A 20,194-nucleotide genomic window follows, 5' to 3' on the forward strand; every position below is an offset into this window, starting at 1 on the left:
AGATATGCATATTTAGCATAAACTATACAATAGAAATGTTACAGTCAGCAACTGCCAGGTTGCACTCATGGGCAGCAGAGAGGCAAAAGTCTCGGTGCAGTCTCTGATGGTAAGCGGGGAGATTGCTACAGCTTTGCTTGAACCGCTCTTATTAGTTCTGTTGCAGTAATTAATTTACTTTACAGCCTGGCTAGGTGGCACAGCTAGCAGTGGCATTAATTTTGGTTATGTAGAGACACCTGAAGATGTCAGCCTTTGAGCAGTGGAATCTGCACCTTTAATTGCCTTAATCAGTGGGAACACAGAATCTTTCGAAAGGATCCAATTAAGACATTTGGTATTTTTGTTTCCTTTCTGTGGAAGAAGCTGGTAAGGCACCAGCAAGTTACAGAATATGTTTTTTTCTCCTTCGCAGGCACATTTCATCTCTGTGCCATTCAGTCTACAGTGCTTGATGAAGAATTCTGTGTAGCCTAGAAGCTTATAAATACCTTCCAGCTTTTCACAGATGAATACGACACACCTGTGACTCAGAAAATCTGGTGGCGAACCCAAAGTGTGTGTATGTGTGTGTGTGTGTGTGTGCGCATGTGTATGCTATGCTAGCGCAAGTATGTTGTACTAGCAAGATGCAGCAAGTAAGGAGCTTGTATTCCAAACTAGTGTCTCACTAGCACAAACATTTTTGTGCTTTTGCAACATGGTGCTTCTCCTGCTGTGAAAACTATTTCTGATGTATTTTGCAGCGAACATCTATGCAAGAATGCAACTTCAACCATCCTTGCAACCAGGGGCGTAACTACTATTAGGCAAGGGGAGGCAGCTGCCTGGGGGCCCCCACGCCTCGAGGGGCCCCCCAGAGGAAAGTCACATGACTATATATTGTGAAGTGTGTGTGTGTGTGTGTGTGTGTGTGTGTGTGTGTGTGTGTGTATCAGTGAGGGGCCCATTTTAAAATTTTGTCTCTGGGCCCACTCCAGCCTTGTTACGCCCCTGCCTGCGACATCACAAAACAAACATTCTTGTGCTAGTTGCACAAAGGGCCGTGATGCAGGTTTCTTGTTCCTGCTTCTCATACATCCCGGAGTGTTGTAGTTATTGATGCCAAATATCTGATGGAATTATGGTGATGCAAATCGAATCCAAAACAGGGCAGCCAAAATTACAAATGGTAGAATCATGCCATTTTCACAGGTGGGTTTGCCCAAACTACTGACCCACCCACCCGAAAACTCTGGAAAAACATTAATTTCACAGAAAATGTGGGAAACCTCTCCCATTGCAAATGGATGGGAAATGGTACCTTCCAACAAACTTTGGCAGTTTTCTTGGGAATATTTTGAGACAGAAAGTCGAGATTTTAACTGAATTATAAAGCAACTAACAAGCTAATTTTTTCAGTTCACTGTATTTCAGTTTGTTTTGGATTTCCATGAAAATAACTTATGAAATCAAAAAAACACGTAAAAGCTTTAGTGCTGGAGATATGAATACAGTTTCTAAACAAATAAATTCTTCTGGACATCACCTAGCAATGAGTGAAGGAAGAGTGCATGGTGATTTTGTGGTAAGAACATAAGAACATAAGAACAGCCCTGCAGGATCAGGTCCAAGGCCCATCTAGTCCAGCACCCAGTTTCACGCAGTGGCCCACCAGATGCCGCTGGAAGCACCAGGCAGGAGTTGAGGGCATTCCCTCTCTCCTGCTGTTACTCCCTTGCAACTGGTACTCAGAGGCATCCTGCCTTTGAGGCTGGAGGTGGCCTATAGCCCTCCGACTAGTAGCCGATGATAGACTTCTCCTCCATGAAATTATCCAAACCCCACTTGAAGCCATCCAGGCTGTTGGTGGTCACCACATCTTGTGGCAGAGAATTCCACAAGTTGATTATGCATTGATTATGTTCAATTAAGTTGATTATGGTATAGGAGGAATGATTGCAAATTACAAGCCCATTGTACGAATTATATTATATTATATTATATTATATTATATTAATCTCATTAAATCTCCTTATTGTGCTGGATATGTACATTCAATGAGCCCTTTCGCAAGAGCAGTGAAAAAGGGCAAGAGGACTAGTAGGGAGGAAGCCTTAAAAAGCTTACCTCCCCGCAGAAGATTTGGTTCTTCCCTTTGGGCAAGTGGATTGCTCACCCAGACAATTCCCGGCTGCTGCTAGATGCATCACCCCACCCCCTGGAGCTCACATAATGCACCGTGCGAGTGTGTGGTGAATTATGGGGATTCCCCCTCCCCGAAGCCGACCAGGAGCCCCGCAGTCAGCCAGACCTGGCTGCAAGCAGTCATGGCTGATAGATGATCACAGGAACGGGATTAGGAGAATGTTTGCTCTCCTAACCTTGTTTTGGAGGATGGCTCTGTAGGTGGTTTTGCTGCCACAGTGGCTCCAAGACTGGACCTAATCCCACAGACACACACTCGACTGCAAAACTGAGGTTCCTCAGCCCAGTTTTGCACGTGCGTGTGAACAGCTTCACCCTGTCTGAGACAAATCCCGTGCAATATTGTGGGGTTTTCTTTGAACTGGTGAGCTGAGAAATAGCTGTGAGGGATTCAGATTGTACTCTAACTTCCCACTTCACCTGGCCAAAGAAGATTCCAGCACAGCAACCAGAGATGAACCCCAGCCCAGCATCTCTCTGGTGGCTGCTGGTGGTGGTGTTGAACAAGGTCCCAAAAGAAACCTCATGTTTCTAATTGAGCAAAGAAGCACCTTTTTAAAGTGGTGGTTCTGTGGTAGCAAGCATGAAGTGTCTCATTTGCTATGCAGGGTCTGTCTCGGTTTGCATGGGAGACGGCAGGTAAGGGCTGTAAGATATTCCCCTAAGAGGGAGGGGCCATTGCTTGGTGGAAGAGCAAGGTGCCAGGTTTACTCTCTGGCATCTCCGGGAAGGGCTGGAAAAGACTCCTGCCTGTAACTTTAGACAGCCGCTGCCAGTCAAGGTAGACAATACTGAGCAAGACAGGCCAATGCTCTGACTCAGTATAAGGCAGCGTCCTATGTTCCTATGTTAAGGTGGTCTGGGACACAGTCTTATATACAAAGGCCTTTCCTCTAGCCTGTGCAGCTCTCCACTGCCTCTGTGTTAGGACACTGTTGGTATCAAGAAGAGGCTACCCCAAGAACCTAGGACCTGCATATCTTTTCATTCCGGCACCCATGGGAATGTTTTGGCTAAGCCTATCCTGGCCATGTGGACTGTCAAATGGTTTCTGCTGTGTTTTGTTGTCCTTTCAAATATTTCTCAAAGTGTAGGCTGTACCATCTGGTGGACAATCTGCCTGCAAGCTACAGCACCATACCTAGCTGTGTATGCAAGTGTAGACTGGTCCAAAGGAAGAAGCATCTACAACCAACAGCCAAGAGAGAACTCATTGAGCATTCCACCTCTTCCATGGACATTTTCAGTTGGCGCTTATCACCCAGTATAAATGAACAGTTTCTTGTCCTTTCCCTCCAGCACCACGCCACTGATCATAGTATAGGATTACATATAGACTGTGTGCATTACACCTCAAATTACCAAAATTTGGACCCCAAACGGAAGTTGCACATTAACACCATTATCATAATTTGGGTAGAAATTGTGTTCCTCCTGTGTTCCACCAATACCTGACATCTGTTTGGTTGGGACCTGGGAAAGAGCCTTCTCCACCAGGGGTGTAGCAAGGTTGGAGTGGGCCTGGATACAAGATTTTAAAATGGGCCCCTCACTGCTGATTAACAAAGGAGACTTTCAACCATGCAATCCTATGTATATTCTCTCATAAATCCTAACAAATTCAGTACAGCTTGCTTCCAGGTAAGTGTGTAGAGAATTGCAGCCTCAGGCAGGAGGGCTAGCAGGAGAGGGGGCCAGCAAGAAAGGCAAGGGGGACTTGCTAAGGGGCCTTGTGGGGCCTTCCAGACCCTGTGGGCCTAGAGACATTTGTCTCCCCTTGCCCAATGGACCTTACGCCCCTGTTCTCCACAGTTGCACCTAGGCCCTTCAGCTCCCTCCTAAGAGAGACTGGCCTTCCCCTGGGAAGCAAAGACATTTATTCTGGAACATTTTTACTCTATAAATGTTTTATTGTGTGAATTGCAGTTTTATAAAGTTTTAGTGCTGCTTTGAAGTGATTTTTTTCTTTTTTCTTTTTTCTTGTGTTTTAAATGGGTGTGAGCCATCTTGGGCATGCATTTTTGCTGTGCAAAAGTGTCTAAAATAAAAACAATCATGAATTATAGGCATTATATTGGGCAGGTTTTTCATAGCCACCTATAGACCATATTCACATGTAATGTGGAGCTGGATTTTAAGGGGCCAGAGGTATCCAAACTGTTACATCTGAATGCATGCAACTCCGGTTCCACGATGCAAGCAATCCAAGGTTTTCTCTTTGGAATTCCCATTTGAATCCTCATGCTGTTGTGAGTTTCATCGTTCCAATCCAAGATTCAACACAGCCTACACTACGTCCGAATTCAGAACTGCAGGCTGCATTCCCTTCAACCAGAGTTGAAGGAGGAAGCTCCTCCCTCACTCTGGTCATGATTGGCTGTGTAGGTTGTCCTTCATGATTTTCAAAATATTTGGAGATTTGGGGCAAGGAGCAGGCACAGCCCAGTGTTAAAGAACATAATAACCAAGGGGAGAGCCCAGGGACAGAATATGGGCTGTTGACAGAAGCCCATTTCACAGGATCCTAAACTGGTCCAAAATGCACAAAGCATTCAGAACTTATCACAGCTGGCAATATGGAGGAAGGTCCATGGTCCTGAATGCAAATGACATGATGTGCATTATTTTGCAATCCTCTGATTTTGGTGGAGTTTAGAGAAGGTTTAGAGAAGGGGTTTTTGAGTAGGAAACCTCTCAAAAATAAGGGGACTAGTAAAAAAGAAGCTGAAAGGGAAGGTCAGGAGGCTCTAATCATTCCTGAAAGCATGGAACTTACTTAGAACCATAATAATAGAAGCTCAGTTGGAATGTATACCAAGAAGGAGGAAATCTACCATCAAGTTCAATAGACTACCAGCGTGACTAACAAGTAGAGTCAGGGAAGCTTTAAAAGAGAAAAAGACTTACTTCAGAAAATGGAAGTCCTGCCCAAATGAAGAGAACAAAACAGAACATAAACTTTGGCAAAAGAAATGCAAGGAGACAATAAGGGATGCAAAAAGGGAGTTTGAGGAGCATATAACTAGAAGTGTCATGGGGAATGACAAAAACTTCTTGAAATATATCAGAAGCAGAACACCTACCAGGGAGGCAATTGGACCCTTAGATGATGAGGGTGTGAAAGGGATTATTGCGGAGGATAAGGAGATTGCAGAGAAGCTGAATGAGTTCTTTGCATCTGTCTTCATGGCAGAGGATACTGAGCACATCCCCACTCCAAAACTGAGCTTCTCAGGCTTGGAGGCTGAAGAACTGGGCCAATTTGAGCTGATGAGAGAAGATGTTCTAAACTATCTTGTAAAACTAAAACTTAACAGATCACCGGGGCTTACTTTATGATGGCATCCACCTGAGAGTTCAGAAGGAACTCATATGTGAAATTCCTGATCTCCTATAAAAAAAATATGTAACTTGTCCCTACAATCAGACTCTGTACCAGACGACTGGAAAGCAGTGAGCATAACTGATTTTCAAAAAGGGATCCAGGGGGATCTGGGACTACAAACCTATTAGCTTAACTTCTGTGCTTGGTAAACTGATGTAGAGCATACTTAAGGACAAAATGGTTAAAAATATAGAAGAATAGGACTTGCTGAAGGAGAAGCAGCATGGTTTCTGTAAGGGCAAGCCTCACCTCACTTTTGGAGTTCTTTGAGAGTGTCAACAGGCATATGGATAAAGGTGATCAAACTGACAAAGTATACTTGGGCTTTCAAAAAGCTTTTGACAAAGTTCCCCACCAATGGCTCTTGAGTAAACCTAGCAGTCATGGGATAAGGGGACAGGTTCATGTGTGGATCGGTAACTGGAGAAGGACAGGAAACAGAGGATAGGAATAAATGGACAGTTTTCACAATGGAGAGAAGCAGAAGTGGGGTCCCCCAAGGGATCTGTACTGGGACGAGTGCTCTTTAACTTGTTCATAAATGATCTAGAAGTTGGGGTAAGCAATGAAGTGGCCAGATTTGCAGATGACACTAAACTATTTAGGGTAGAGAAAACCAAAGCAGTTTGCGAGGAGTTCCAAAAGGATCTCTCCAAACTGTGTGAGTGGGCAACAAAATGACAATACAGTTCATTGTAAGCAAGTGTAAAGTGATGCATATTGCAGGGGAGCCCAACTTCACATATATGCTGATGGGATCTGAGCTATCAGTGACTGACCAGGAGAAAGATCTTGGGGTCATGGTGGACAGTTAATTGAAAGTGTCGACTCCATGAGCAGCAGCTGTGAAAAAGGCAAATTCCATGCTAGGAATCATTAGGAAGGGGATTGGAAATAAAAATGCTAATATTATCATGCCCTGATACAAATCTATAGTGCTTCCACATTTGGAGTACTGCGTACAGTTCTGGTCACCATATCTTAAGAAGGATGTTGTAGAACTGGAAAAGGTGCAGAAGAAGGCAACCAAGATGATCAGGGGCCTGGAGCACCTTCCTTATGAGGCAATGCTACAACATCTGGGGCTTTTTATTTTGGAAAAGAGGCAACTATGGGGTGACTGTCACCTGGTGACATAAAGTTATGCATGGAGTAGAGAGTGGACAGAGATAAAAGTTTCTCCCCCTCTCACAACACTAGAACCAGGAGTTATTCCATTAAACTGAAGGCCAGGAAATTTAGGACTGACAAAAGGAGGAACCTTTTCACACAGCGCATAATTTGTCCATGGAATTCTTTGTCACAGGACATGGTGATGGCTAGGTTTCTGCAATTCGATTCAAGGCTGAATAGATTTGGGTCGAATTAGGGGCAATTCGTAGATTAAACCTTGAATAGAATCACCCTCAAAATAGAGGGCCCAATTCAGGATCGAAGCGGATCACCTCCTGATTTGACCAGAATTTATTCAAAGGGCATTTTGAGGCCCATTTTGCTGGAAAAACCGGCCTCAACATGGCATTATTTCCATGGGAGACCTAGTCTACCAAATGGGGTCAGTGGGTAGACAAGTCCTCCACTCCAGACTTAGCGTGTCTGCCCATCTCAGAGATAGTCCTTGGTAGACCAGTCCTCTGAGGTGGGTGGACACACTAAGTCTGGAGGGGAGGGCTGGTCTATCCACCAACTCCAATCGGTAGACCAGCTCTCCCTGGAAAAACACACCATTTTGAGTCCCATTTTCCCAGTAAAAATGGCCTCAAAAGGGTGCTTTAATCACCTGAATCAGTTCAGATAATTCGAGGATGATTCAATGAAACAGCCAGCCAAGCTAACTGTTCTCGATAAATCAATTCAGTGGTTCTGCTGCAATTCGATTCAACCTCTAATCAAATCGTAGGATTTAATTCGTGCACATCCTTAGTGAGAGTCACTAGCTTGGATGGCTTTAAAAGGGCTTTGCCAAATTCATGGAAGACAGATCTATCAATGGCTACTAGTCTGGTGGCTATAGGTCTCCTCCGGAATCAGAGGCAAGATGCCTCTAAATACCAGTCATGACCTGGCCATGCAGGGAACATTTGTGCATGTGCAGTGGTCTCCAAAATGGCAGCTGTGCTGGGGAAAAGGCCCAGAAAGGGCTGAAGACCTCCTGAACCAGGGAATGGCTGCAAAAAGGGAGGCCGTCGGGGGAAGGGGAACCTCCTTGGACCCCACCGCCACCTCAGAGAAGCCCCCCAGAGAGGGTGAGTTGAATTTGAATATATATATATATATATATATATATATATATATATATATATATATATAAACTTTACTATTTGGTCCGCAACCCACCCACCCCGCCAGACCGGACTGTGGGGGGCAGGTTGAGGGGGTGCCAGACTGAACTGGCCTGATCTGGTTCAGGTCCAATCTGGACTCAAACCAAACCAGGCCTGCTGTTCCCATGCACAACCCTACCCTCTGCCATTCCTGTACTGCAGTAGGAAAAAAACCCCACAGCAATGATGTCCACAGTTCATAACTCCGATGGCTAGGGCAATCACAAGCTTAGCATATGCGTAAACCTGATACTGCTAGAGGCTAGAACAGAACATCAAGAACAGAATAACTGATTAATACCCTCTGCTGCTCTACATGTTTTCCAGCATCTGGATCTGGCCACTGTCAGATTCGAGGAACTGGGTTTAAGGGATCATCAGTCTGATGGAACAGGGCTGTTTTTTGGTCGCATTCTTCTTCAACAGCCGCTGAGATTTACTGCTCGCAAATCCAAGCAGCAAATAGCTCTATTCATAGAAGCACAGAATTGGAAATGGAATAAAACACAGCCCATCTTTTTGCCATTGTTCAATAGAGTCCATATGGTTGTGTGCCCAGTTTTCTCTTCTGTGTGTTGTGGGAAGAGCGAGGTCGATAATATAGTCTTCTTCTGTTCCTGACTGTAAAATTACTTCAAGCTGCCAAGGTGACTCCAAGGTCAAAAATTCTTTTCCTGCCAATTGACAAAGGATTATCTTAGGAGCACTTAGAAACACAATCTTTCCATCTTGTGGCCAGTTTACACAGCCACAGAATGAAAACGTGGAACGCTGAGGTGGTGGGTTCACTTCAGGTGGCACCATTTTTGAATGTGCCCCCCCCCCTGGAAAAAGGAATCCTTGGAAGTCAAAACAAAAATCTTAGCACACCAGGGAGAAAAGCTTTATCCTACTTTGTGCCTTGTTGTACTAGTTCTGATAGGAACATAGGAAGATAGGAAGCTGCCATATACTGAGTCAGACCATTGGTCTATCTAGCTCAATATTGTCTTCACAGACTGGCAGCGGCTTCTCCAAGGATGCAGGCAGGAATCTCTCTCAGCCCTATCTTGGAGATGTTGCCAGGGAGGGAACCTGAAGCCTTCTGCTCTTCCCAGAGCAGCTCCATCCTCTGAGGGGAATATCTTCAAGTGCTCACACTAGTCTCCCATTCATATGTAACCAGGGCGGACCCTGCTTAGCTAAGGGGACAAGTCATGCTTGCTACCACAAGACCAGCTCTCCTCTCCCTGGCAGGGAGATTTTTATGAGTCCTCTCTGCAGTTATGTTGGTCTAACAGACACGTTGGATCAACATGCCCTCTGTCAGGCATTGTCAGAGGGAGTCCCGCCGTGACAGCCGGAACTGTCGGAAGCCTCCCTGCTGTCATGGCAGAACTCTGTGGGAGTTCCAAAATGTCTGTTGGATCCCTGCGCACTACCTCATCCTCCTCCCCCCGCCTCTAACCTGTAAGTGGGTAGGGGTCGGGCTGCTTTGCTTCCTCTTCTCTCTGACTTAAGGCTTGTTTTTAAAAAACAAGTTCTTTTCCTTTAGCTGCCCTTCTAGTTACCTGAGTGGCCTGGGTAAGCCCAGAATTAGTTGAGCTGCTCAGGCACCTATATGGCATGGCAGTTAAAACGGGCACCTTAACTTACAAATTTCTACACCTGGGTAAAGGTTCCAAAGCCTGCTATGCACAAGGGGGCATGTACATCACATTTCAGGAAAGAACGGTGCCTTGCAGAGATCTATGTATTTATTAGATTTATGAACTGGCCTGATATCAAACATCTGGCTGATGCTTCGGACAGAAAACCTTCCGGTGTATCTGTAGGATTGGGGACCTCTTGAATTTCTAGCTGGGCATATACTGTACTATACAAGTGGCATTCTGTGGAAGCACTGTGCATCAGCCAGAAATTCATCAGGGGCATCTCCAGCAAGCAATTGGGAAAGGTGCACTGGATGAATTTCTGCTTGGATGCATCCCTCCCCAGACCAATATCAAACTGTAAGACCAAAGTAAATTGCAGTTGCCTGGAGCTTCATTTCTAAAGCAGTATAATATGCAAGACTGTACAAAGTCTTTACAGCTTATAAAGATGGGCGCAGAAGTTAAGATGGGCACCTTTACTTGGAATTTCCATGATCTTTAGAGAACAAGTGAAAGTGGAAAGCATCTTAACTCTCATCTTAAACTGAAAATGTTTGGATAACTAAATTCAATCATTAACCCAGGACTAGGATTAATGGGAGCCACCTAATGGCACAGTAGGGAAGTAACCTGCCTAGCGAGCAGGAGGCTGTTGGAGGCTGCAACAGAGCAGGAGGCTGCTGCCTGATATAGGAGTTCCCCATAATCTGGGAAACCAGGCAGCAGCAATATAGGAAGATGCTGAAAGGCATCATCTCATACTGCATGGGATATGGCAATGGTAAACCCCTCCTGTATTCTACCAAAGAAATCCACATGGCTCTGGGTCACCAGGAGTTGACAACGACTCAACAGCACAACCTTTCCTTTCCTTTAGGGTTAATGGTGTGTGTGTGGGGGGGGGGTTGGGTTAAAAAGAACAAAAGAAAAATGAAAGAGAGAAAAGATGAGTTTTAATGATTTATTAAAATGAGGCAAAGGTTATATTATCTCTGGATCATCCCTCAAATTTGTGGTTACTTTCTATTAATCAATTTATCCTAGTCATATACAGAACACTAAAAAATGCAAGTGAAAATGGCAAAATATTTTGGGGAAAGTGCAGCTCTAACGACAAGAAGTGACCTGATAAAGTAACATGGCACTTAATAAATAAAATCCTAAAACTGAGTCATTTCTAAGCTTCTCCCTCTCTCTCTCCCCCCCCCCCTTCTCTTTGGCGTCTGGATATATCACACTTCAGTTTGTCATGTTGTTCTTTGTTTCACCAATTTGAATGCCTTGCATATTTTTGCAGAATAAACCAGACACATCTGAAGAACCCTTTGCATTCAGATTAGTATCATTTGAATCTGTTTAATTCCCTAAATACAGTATTGTCTGCTGTGTGCTTCCAACATGTAAAGCCATTTAAGTTACCAAGTGGTGCAGCTAATAAGCAACATGGTGCTTTGGATGTCAGTTGATAACGGCGCATGAATTGTCCGCTGCAATGATGCAGCAATACGTATTTCTTACATAAATCTCCAGGTAACGTTCTGTGATGCATGATTTATTAAGAGGTGATCAAAGCCTACATTATCCCGTGAGCCAGGATTGCTTTTACGCTCAACAAGAGAACAGAGAAGATCTCAAAACCTGTTTATTAGGGGATACTTGGCTCTTGGGCACACAGTTGGGTCTAATTTTATGCAGACCACTTCTCTGCCTAGACGTTTGGCGCTGGGGAGCCACAAATTGCAATGGGCAGTATTCAGACAAGGTTAAACATGACTAAGTCACATAGAAACAAATGGGATTTAAGTGAGTCGTGACTAACTTGGGACTTAAGTGAGTCCCTCATTTGGGACTTAAATGGGACTTAAGTGAGTCATGACTAACTTGTAAAGGTCGTTCTCATGACCAAATCGGCTGGGGGTGGAAAGGGCTGAGAGGAAGGCAGGAAACTACTTGACCCGAGCCTGAAAAGGGCTCTGCCACTCACACACTCAGATGAGCAGTGCAGCATTGACTGGCACAGTGAAAGGGAGGTGGGGGAAATACATCTGGTCTGCCAGATCTCCCACAATGCACCACATGAGGGGTGCAGTACATTGGAATGTCTCCCTGATGCCAGGCCACTCCTTCCGCCTGCCTCTATGGCCAAGATGGCTACTGGCAGCCCTGGAGGAGTTACTGGCAGTCTGAGCACCCTCACAACTGGGCAATGAGGTAGCGGAGGAGCACACGCATCATCTCACCTCACTTTTACTTCACTTTTAGCCCAGGTTTTAAACCAGGGCTATGCAGGACTGAAGTGCCAGGATCGGGAGCAATCCCTGCACTGCACACGACCAGCCCTACCTGGGTTAGCCCAGTTCTACCTGTGTAGAGCTGGTCGTGTGAACGACTTCATTGACTCACTCATTTCAGTGGTGCTTAGTCATGGCTAACTTAGTCTGGATCCTGTCCACTGTCCAGTGTTTCCAAAACTCTCCTTTCAGATTTCTCCCTAGCCCTATTCAGACATTCTGCTGTACATGTGTTCAGGTGTCTACACATGCACATGATTTTTCTGTGAATGATTTTTCTGCACTGTCCCTATCCAAGCCCAGCACAGCATATATCCAGTGGTTGTTGCTGACACCTACCTTGTATTTCCTTGGGATAGGGAACCACCTTATTTATTTGTCTATGTAAACCACTTTGAGATCTCTGAATACTGAAAAGTAGTACAAAAATGCCCCTCCCCCAGCCTCATTGCAGCGGGAGGGCGATTTGTCCCAGCCTGGCAACAGGCCAAGGGGTCGCTGATTGGTTCTCGGGCCGGGTGGGCAGGGCTTGACGGCCATTTTTTCAACGTCTTCCCACCCAAAGCCCCAGTCCGGCCCGAGACTTTCCCACCCTCCCTTCCCTGTAACAGAGCGGGCCTAGAGGCTAGTTGCCCTTTTGGGGGCCGAGTAGGAATTTTTTGCTCCCAACAAATTGGCATTGGTTGGGGTTTTCTTCGCCTACTCTGTTCTGTTCCGTTAGTGGAAGTTGTTATTTAGTTAGGTCATGGCTGGCAGGAACAGTGAGGGTTTAGTTGGAAAATAGTGGGTTTAACATCGGTGAGCACCCTTGGATGGTTGAATGGGTGATTGGTCAATCGCTCCCTTGTGGCTTGTGCGGCCCAGGGATGACGATTCACCATGAACCGGCTTCAGGACTTTGCAGATCCTTGGGCTGCGCGGTCCGGGGTGTGCAAATGCCTAGAAGGTTCCAGGCCCTCGCTTGGGGGTTGGTAGAAAGGAGATGGATCAGGCCGGCGCCTGATGCTCTCCTGATCCAGGGTTTGTCGCCCAAGCATGGTGCAGGGGAGGACCGAGGTGTCTGAACCTGGCCATTGCTAGGTCCCACACTGTCTTGGGGTGGGGGAACATCCCTACCTAGTTCGCTTGCTCACTGTTGATTAAGTTAATAAAGTTATGACCAGTTTCACCCAACAAATTGTGTCAGTGTCTTCTTGGGCTGGGGTCTGGGGACAATATCAGTTGTTGTAGCAGCAGCAGCAGCAGCAGTAAGATTAGTAGTGGTACATGATTTCATTTTAAAAGTGAATCTGAGTACAGAACCCGTCGAATGCAGGGTACAGATAAGTGTACTGCTGAGATCCAGTGTGGTGCAGTGGTTAGAGTGTTGAACCAGGACCAAGGAGACCTGAGTTAAGCCATAAAACTCACAAACTTCTCTCTCAGCCTAACCTACCTCACAGGGTTGTTGGGATAAACATAACTGTGTACACTGCTCTGGGCTCCTTGGAGGATGAATGGGTATAAATATAATAAATATATACTGTACATGTTTTAAACAGAATGTATGTAAAGTTGTGCCGTTGAGTCGGTGTTGACTCCTGGTGGTGCCCACAGAGCTCTGTGGTTTTCTTTGGTAGAACACAGGAGGGGTTTACCATTGCTTCCTCCCGCACAGTGTGAGATGATGCCTTTCAGCATCTTCCTATATCGCTGCTGCCCAATATAGGTGTTTCCCATAGTCTGGGAAACATTCCAGCAGGGATTCGAACCAGCAACATCTGGCTCACTAGACAAGTCATTTCCCTGCTGCGCCATTATTGTTTGTTTGTTTGTTTGTTTATCAGATTTGTACACCACCCCAAACTTCCATCTCTGGGCAGTTAACAATAACATAAAAACAAGTTAAAAACATACACAAAAACTTAAAACAATTTAAAATAATTTAAAATCAAACTCAGATTAAAAACCTAAACATTTTAAAAAGCTGAAAAAGCTTGGGTGAAGAGGTGGGTTTTCAAATGCTTTTTAAAAATTGTCAGAGATGGGGAGGATCATATTTCAGTAGGGAGTGCATTCCGCAATAGGTGTACATTCTACATTAAGTGTACAGCTGTGGACACAGACAGCAGTTTGTTTTTAAATGGTTTGAAAGCGGCATCACATGTCTTGATGTGTACACATATTTTTCTTTGGCCCCACTATTGGCACTGGTCAAAGAGGCACTTCAGGTTTTCTTAGATATTATAAAAAACCTGCAAAACCTATATATTAGAGGCAACAATGGGATGGTGTAGATACCTCAAATGGTGACCCTATTTCAAATCAGCTCTCTGAAAAAAAGACATCACAATAGTCTGTCTGTTGCCACCTACATAAAGGGTCTCAGGGTTCTTTCCTGCGTTTGCTATCACAAAACTTTGCCACAGTGAGTGTGTCTGTTTCTGTGCCTTCTGTTTTGCTGCTGTACATTTCTTTCTTATTGACATTGGATTGGCATTAGCCACTGTGACCAACATATATGAAAGCTGTCCTGTACATTTAAATAAATGCTTGCATAGCATACAACAGACTGAAATGGCTGCGCTTCTGGAATACATACATGCATGACTAATGTTAGCAGCCTTAAGAACACAAACCATCTTTTTCAACTGTGACTGAAGGCTCCCTGTGTTACTCTGTGGACGAAGGGTGCCCAGGATGGCTTTTCTGACCCTGCTCAGGGGGTTGTTTGGAGGATAAATGAAATGAGAATTGCAAAGTGCTGAAAATGGCAAATTTCTGAGAAAAGTGTTAGAAGACATGATTATTATTAATAATAATGACACCACCACAATAAATAACCCCACAGTGAAATGTACCAATAAGTGGCGGATGAAACGGTTCTTTCATGACCTCCTTTACAGCTGAGCTGGCAAGACTTAAAGCTCCTTTAATGTAGCGACAGATTCTGCTTAGTCAGCTTGGCAAGGTCACAAATTTCTTTTCCTCCCCAAGGGCCAGCTGTCCTGGGACACAACCTTTCACAGAATCTGGGGGAGAAAATGAAAAAGAGACTTTATGCAGGATGCCACAGGCAGTTGGGAAAGAGACATTCAGGATGGAATAAGGCCTCTGTCTCCCAGGGCATGCTGATAAAATCTTTGGTTCAGAAACCAGAGCATTGTGGGGCCAATCCTAGGATTCCCAACCATTTTATTAGTCTCTGCAGTCAGAAGACACAGAGTGCAGCTTTGGTGAAGCTAAGATCATGATGGGGATCTGCATGTACACTATCCTGAATTTCATGATGGGAAGAAGAAAGGCAGGCTCTAAGTGCAATCTTTCAATGATAGTCCATCAGGTAGCAATAGCAATAGCAATAGCACTTACATTTATATACCGCTTTATAGCCAGAGCTCTCTAAGCGGTTTACAATGATTTAGCATATTGCCCCCAACATTCTGGGTACTCATTTTACCGACCTCGGAAGGATGGAAGGCTGAGTCAACCTTGAGTCCCTGGTCAGGATCGAACTTGTAACCTTCTGGTTACAGGGTGGCAGTTTTACCACTGCGCAGTTTTACCACTGCGTTTTCAGGGTGGACTGGTAGCTAGTACTGAGGTCTGAAAAGCCAATAAACTTCAGATTTGGCCAGACTCCACCCATTCCCCCTCTCCCAAATTCTTTCAGCCCATAATCCATTTGTTTCTGCCAGCTCTTCACACCACTCATCTGCCAAATTCTCCTCTGATATCCTTTCACAGCCTGGTGTTTTCAGGGTGGACTGGTGAAGCTTGGTAGGGGAACAGGATCATGGATAGTTCAGCAAGGGGCGAAGTAGATTCAGGCCAGATAAAAGGCACTCAAGAGCAGCAAGCTAGGACGTTGCTCCAGCAATGAACTGGAATCAATTTAGGGTGTAAATAGTTCTGTTGTCCAGCTGGCATTTCCACCCTCTCAGAAGAAACTGTTGGTGCTTAAAAAGACCGTGCTCTATTTCTCAGGCACTGCCCTGGCAGAGGTGGGAAGCTTCCTGCATTACTGGATGTTCTGAGAAGAGTGTTCTTCTATTCTGAAGAAAATCAGAGGAAGGAGACAGGGTTAGGCTGTGCAGTTGGAGGCATGTCTGGCTTTGGGGGCTCCCTTCCTGGGATGGGGCCTTCTGAGGTTTTTTGGGGGGATGTTTCCTGAACCCAGTCTTCCCCATCTTGGTTGACCTTGGAGCTTCCATCTGTTGCCCGGTCTCTTCCCCAAGCTTCCAAATTCTTCCAGGCTTCCCTTGTGCCCTACTATGCTCTGCTTGTTCAGATGCCATCCTTAGCTGGACTTAGAGCTTGGAACACAAATGGCATTCCATGCTCACCCCTAATCCAGATAAACGTTGCACTGACATGTTGCACTAGTGCAAGGACATAGCGCAAGGATGTCGTGTGAAGAAAGGAATTTCAGCTGAAGACTAGTGCTTGCAGTAGTGAAAGATGTTGACCTGTTGCACAGCACATTGCACAACCTTGTATGTGCCCATGGTTGCACAACATTGCAGAACATAGCAATTTTGTGCAGCTCTGCAAACTTAGGTACACACAACTTCTCTCATTGTACTAGAACAAAAGATACGGTGCTGGTCAGTGGAACCTTAATTCAGCTGGTGTAGCAAGGGTGCTCACTAGGTTATTTTGTATGGGACCATGGCGGGTGACACTAAAGCCGTGACCTTAACTATGTTTCAAGCAGTGGCCAGTTTGGCAAAGAACTTTCAATGTGAGAGCTATTTTCCACCAACTTCAATACTGCACTTTTCTCGGTGCTGGGATGGCCCATTAACGGAGCCCTCTCTTAAGAGCTCCACGAGGAAAGCACTGAGAACGGCTGCATTTCCCAGCACACCTTCCAAGATGGTGCAGGGGCTCAAGAGGGCTCCACTTTCCTTAAAGGAGCTCTCCCGGCACTAGGCAAAGTGCCGTGGTGCATGCTGGGAATGGTCATCTCTGCATGGTGCCAGGGGGACTGTGCAGAATATTCCACTTTGGCTGAAGCTTCACACAGACCCAACACACAGCTAGTTAGAGGCCCTTACTTACAGTTGATGGGGGCCACCACTGTCCCCAGGGCCTTACAATGAAGAATAAAGGCAACAGAAGGGAGCCAGATCACCAACAAGAACTGGCTAAAATGCTGTGGCTATGACAGAAATGACTCCCTACAGCTGGTGTTTTGGCTGTTGGATCTGAAATGGCATTTGTGTCTTAAGCTCTGTTTGGATTAGACAAGAATAGTATGTGGATTGTACTTAATATCAGCACTTCCTGCAAATTCTAATTTGGAAGGAATTTTGCGAGTATTCACATTTGGCTCTTGATGTTTTTAATTAGTAAAAAGCCATGTTTAATGTGAAAAATATACAACTTATTATAATCAATAAAATTCCATGCATTGCAGTTAAATTATCCATGTCTAGCTTAACCACTGCAATTACAGGTTTTCCCAGACTATTTCTATTATTCATTTGCATGTAAATATTGGAATAAAGTGAAAGCAGCATATTAAAACAAGCAATTCATTAAAAAGAGTGAGAAAGAAAGATGAGCACCAAAGGTGATTTGGACACATACAGTATACATGACTCAGAGGGCTCTTCAGAAAATTCCTGGTAACCACTCGTGGGTATAATTTATATGGTGAGGGAAGATGTACTCCAGAAAAAAGCCTCTTCCCTCACAAATCCTGGGTTAACAGTAACTTAGTAAATGCACAAGTCTGAGATTTAAAGAGTATGCAAAACAAACAAACAAACAAACAAAAACCCAACAACCCACTACTTTTGCACCCCAAACAGAAGTAGGTGACATTCAGTGCTGCTGTAAACCAACTTAGCCATTTCATAATCTGTCAATGGTCTCTAGCCCCCAAAACTTATACATGTGTTACTAAATACATGTATTAGTTCGGGGATTCCCAAACTTGGGTCCAGATATGTTGTTGGAATACATCTTCCATCATCCCCAGCTGCAATGTCCAAAGACCATTATTCCCAATGGAAGCAGCATCACTACAGCGGTGATGCAATTCTTGGGATCCATGGAGCCTCTGTGAGTTTGGTAGAAGCAGGGATGCAGTTTGGAATCACACTGTGCCTGCTCACGAGCCCTGCTCTTCCATCCACAGGCCGCTGTGTGGTATGTAAGCCAAATCAGGTCAGGTTGGAATCTGACATTTTTGGTGGTGAATGGGCCTGGTTGTATGCATTCCCAGGTTTAGAGGTAGCACACCACTGAATATCTGTTGCAAGGGAGCAAAGGTGGGAGAGAGGTAATACCTTCTTCTCCTGCTCGAGGGCTTCCCAGAGGCATCTGGTGGGCCATTGTGAGATCAGGATGCTAGACTAGCCAGATCAACAGGGCTCTTCCAATATTCTTAGGAAGTGAGTGAAAAATACTGCAGCTTATTTCCTCAACATTTAGTTTTAATGTTCTGTGGCAATACAATAAACAAGCGAAGAACCAGTGCAAGGGCGCTATCCAGACAAACATAAGCACTTTCAAGTACCACAGGTTTCAGTGGAAGAGTGGTGCTGAGCAAATGCTCCATTTCTCCCTGGCCGTAGCAGCACAGCACTGTGTCTGAATTGCACTCCACGTGTTTCACACAGATTTTTATTTCTATTATTTATTTATTTATTTATTTATTTATTTGATTTATATACCGCCCTTCCAAAAATGGCTCAGGGCGGTTTACAATTAAAACAAACTTGTAAAACAATGAAAAGCTAAAACAAATTAAAAACAATAACACAGCAATTAACAATTTAAAAATATTTTAAAACAAGAATTAAACATTGTCCCCAGACCCCAGCTCAAGAAGACACGCAGACTTAATATGGATGAAAAGGGCCACAACTTTATTAACTATTACATAGGCATGGCAGACTGGAACACCAGGTGATTAATCACCCTTAGAGAACAGTGCTGGCCAATAGAAGCAGGTCAGAACTCTGAAGTCCTAGCCATCACCCTACTGGGCGACACACCCTGGCTCGGGAATGGGCAGGTACGCCCCACTCCTTCAAAAGTCAATTCCTTCAAAAGTCAACCCCCCCTTCTGTAAGAGAGGATCTGGATACTTTTAGGCATTCGTCCACCCCAGACCGCGCAGCCCAAAGGTTGGAGAAGTCCTGAAGCAGGTTTCATGGCAATCATTTTCCCCGTGCCGCACAGGCCACAAAGGAACGATTAACCAATCACCCTTTTTCATATCCAAGGGTGCTCACCGATGTTCTAACCCTCAAATTACCACCCCGCCCGCACTGTTACTGCCATTGTGGCCGACCTAACTCTAACTACGCACCCAGAACACAGAACGGAGTAGGCGAAAAAAAACCCAACAGTGGCCAATGCGTTGGGAGCAAAAAATTCCTACTCGGCCCCTTCAGGCGACCAGTCGCTAGACCCGCTCTGTACCGGGGAGGGAGGGAGGGAGGAGAGAGCTCCTTCTCCTGTGACTGCCTGGCCCCAACTGAAAAGAGAATGGGGCGGGGATCGGCCGATCCTGGCCGAAAACCCACCCCTTGACCAAAAGGGCCAAACGAAACCCTTCTTGGGCTTCGTGCAGAGCAGGCTGGGACAAACTCACTCTCCTCTGCACAAGGCCAAGGGGGGGAGTTAAGTAATTAAAACCCCTAAATGAAGTTAAAATTTAAAATTTAAAAATTTAAAAACCCTGAAAAGCCAGGCCAAACAAATACGTTTTAAGGTATGTTTATATGTTTCTAAACATATGTTTAAGCTTAAGTGCTGAAAGAGCTTCATTAGCTGCCGGTTTGTTTCAGGGCTCACCTCAAAGTGTTGGTTTCAATCTTCATAGCACTAAACCATTGTGGACCAAGATATTTCAAAATACAATTGTGAGGCTGATACCTGGGGCAGGTTAAGAGGAGCATCTCTCATCAGTCCTAGTACATTTCCAGGAACAATCTGAGGGACACGCAGCCCTCGGGGTCATATTTTTCTAGTAAAAATGACTTTTAGAGGGAGGGGAGAGAAGCAATAACAACCTGGCTGTGGAACAAGGCTATCCCCCAGCTGCTCTGTGAGGGCAAAGTGCTTCTTCCATCTTTGTAGTGCTGTGGAAGATGTCGGCCAGTATTATTTTTATTGGGCGACATATTGCACAGTCTCCTGTAGGCGCTAAGATGAACGAGGGCTCCCGTGCAACTGCAAAGGCTGTCGCAACAGTGCAGTGATGGGCCTGTTGTGCAATGACTTGTAAAGCACTTCACTTTGGGGCATTAGCACAGCACTCCTTTCCATCATTTCCAGTGGAAAAGAGAGCTACACGATTATCAAAATGCAGACTGGAAGCATATAGTCCAGTTTGGAGGGGCGTGAGGAACAAACAAACAAAAAATCCCTCCA

The sequence above is a fragment of the Hemicordylus capensis genome, chromosome 2 (genome assembly GCF_027244095.1).
Source record: "Hemicordylus capensis ecotype Gifberg chromosome 2, rHemCap1.1.pri, whole genome shotgun sequence".
Taxonomy (NCBI): Eukaryota; Metazoa; Chordata; class Lepidosauria; order Squamata; family Cordylidae; genus Hemicordylus; species Hemicordylus capensis.